Here is a 2470-nt window from a genome sequence, read left to right as displayed (position 1 = left end):
TTTGTCAAAAGAATATGCCGACCCTTGCTTCCGTTATCTCCTGCATCTCTGTAGGCAAGCAAGTTCCGTTTCGAAGTTGTTCCCATTGCCTAGACAGCCTCCATATAAAAACTGTTGGCATTGGTATGTTTCCCTGTTGTACCACCATCTTACAGTGTAGTCTGAACAAGGACCCACGTCCTGGGGCTCTCTGCAAACGGCTGCTGTGAAACAAAAACATACTCAAAGAAATAAATGATTACAAACAAACAAATGACTGTGACTAAATACACATGAATTTTATGGATAAACATTAGCAATGTTCAGTACTTATCTGGATTTCTTAAACTTATCACATATGTTTGCTAGATGTACATAAAATGTTAACTTACAGCAATCGATGAATGTGCTTCCGACATTATTATTTCCCAGGCATATGCAGGTATTGCAACCGTCAATGCATGGAAATGTCTCTCCTTGGAGGTACCAAGTTCCATAGTAGATACAAACTGTAACCCAAAAGGGAAAATAATGAACTGATCAGCAATACGTTTAGAATATACTAATAACATCATTAATATTATTGATAGTCTTGATTATTACCTGGAAAAGCGCGTGTTTGTAAATTTGGTGTCCGACATACACGACGACATCCACATCTATCAGAACAACACTTCAGACCTGAGAAAAAACAACCAAAATAAAAGATTATGAAATGTAACTATTGAATATAAAAACAGACACTATTACAACGAACTTACAATATGAGAATCATTTTGAAAATGTGTATTAGATAAAATGCATTGATATTAATTTCAAACAACATTACTGTTTATATGGTATATTTTATATGTGTGCTTCATATACGATAATATAGCAAATTCTTTTGTCTAATTTCTATATCAAATCCTTATAACTTAATGATATCTATTAACTGTATTTTCCGAAAGTACTATACAAATACGTATTTACAAATTAACAATAGTTTTCCGCTTCTCACCTTTGGTTCTTAACAAAAAATGATAATAAATTACGTAAAACTAATCAGGATTAAAAATGGAGACGATACATATATGCTTTTAAAGGAAGTAGCTACCCCCCCCCCTCCCCCGGATAAATGCAATGTAACACGTAAATGATATAGAAATAGTTTAACTGATTTTGTACTTCACTATATACGATCTTGGATATGTGTACACAATTACATTCCAATGAAACTGTTTAACATATTATTTTTTTCATGATTGAAAACAAAAATAAAGTTAATCTCACTATATGGACATTCGTTGTCATTTTTGCATCCCTTTAGACCTGGACGACAATAACAGGTGTTGATGACGTCATTTGGGCATGTGCCAGGTTTCTCTCCAAAAGGTTGAATGTACTGTCTTCCAGCTAATGCTATTGTCGAAGCCTTAACATGCATAACATATCAATTATGTATTTTCTACTTTATATAAAACTGACAAATATTGCTGCTGAAAAAAAGGATTATTTTACACTGTAAACATGCGTTTAGGATGATAATAATAATAATAACAATAATAATATATTAATACTGTCAATTAATACAAAACAATAAACTTACAGTCAGAATCAAAAGTAATCCAATAAGTGCCATAGCGATCAATACAATGATAAGTTTACGTTTTTTGACGACTATATACTCTGTATTCAATATGTAAATGATATTTTTATAGCATCAAATGAAACACTATCTGATCAATCATTATTCATTATCGTAAAAAGTTACACATATTCAAATTAAAATGCCATAAACTAAGCTAATGATTGCAATTCTTTCCAAAAATAAATGAAGATTGATAAAAAAAAATTCTACAATCAGAATATGGCATTCAGCGTTTTTGTTTCTTTATTACTTCCTTTAAGAAATAGATTTGACAAAGGTTTGATAAAAGAGATAAAAAATAAAATGGAAGCTTAACAACAAAGCAGTAAAACAAAATGAATAATTATAAAAAAAAAAAAAACAACAACAATTAACGAGGCCGAGTACAGAACGAGTACGCACGCTTTCGCGCAGCGTTTCATTTGTATTGTGACGTCATCTTTTTGCTTAGTTGACGCCATGGCGTGATAGTTTCAACTGTAGATATTCAGCGAAAATTGTTGAAAATATCTCGTTTGATGCGTAAAAATAATGTTATATTGTGGAATAAACATAAATGTCTCGAAGTATAAGCTATTGGTCGAAAATGTGAAGAGGGTTCAGCAAGCCTAGCCCTTTGTCACGCTTTCTTAACCCGCCTAAATATAGCTTAATTCATACATTTCAAGACAGTAATCATGTATTTTATATTAATGACCCTTAATATGTGAAGTTATATATTTTTTTATTACTTAAATATGTCTGAATGTTTTAATAATACTATATAGACCACCTTTTTCGCCTTTGTCATATAAAATATAGCCATTATAGCCCTATGGGATTTTGCTTGAAATGTATCAATTTCGCAAATTTTTTACATTT

General features: G+C 31.2%; 1 long non-coding RNA gene across 1 annotated transcript; it reads right to left on the bottom strand.

Annotated features, from left to right (window-relative positions):
- Positions 1 to 582: 582 nt before the first annotated feature.
- LOC105334449 (uncharacterized) lies at positions 583 to 1631 on the bottom strand. Its single transcript, XR_010712220.1, has 3 exons — positions 1568 to 1631; positions 1252 to 1393; positions 583 to 660 (listed from the first exon to the last, which is right to left on the bottom strand). It is a non-coding gene; the product is annotated as an uncharacterized lncRNA (long non-coding RNA).
- Positions 1632 to 2470: the final 839 nt, after the last annotated feature.

This window comes from Magallana gigas, chromosome 1, assembly GCF_963853765.1.
Source record: "Magallana gigas chromosome 1, xbMagGiga1.1, whole genome shotgun sequence".
NCBI lineage: Eukaryota > Metazoa > Mollusca > Bivalvia > Ostreida > Ostreidae > Magallana > Magallana gigas.
This window is presented reverse-complemented; position numbering and strand designations above follow the sequence as displayed.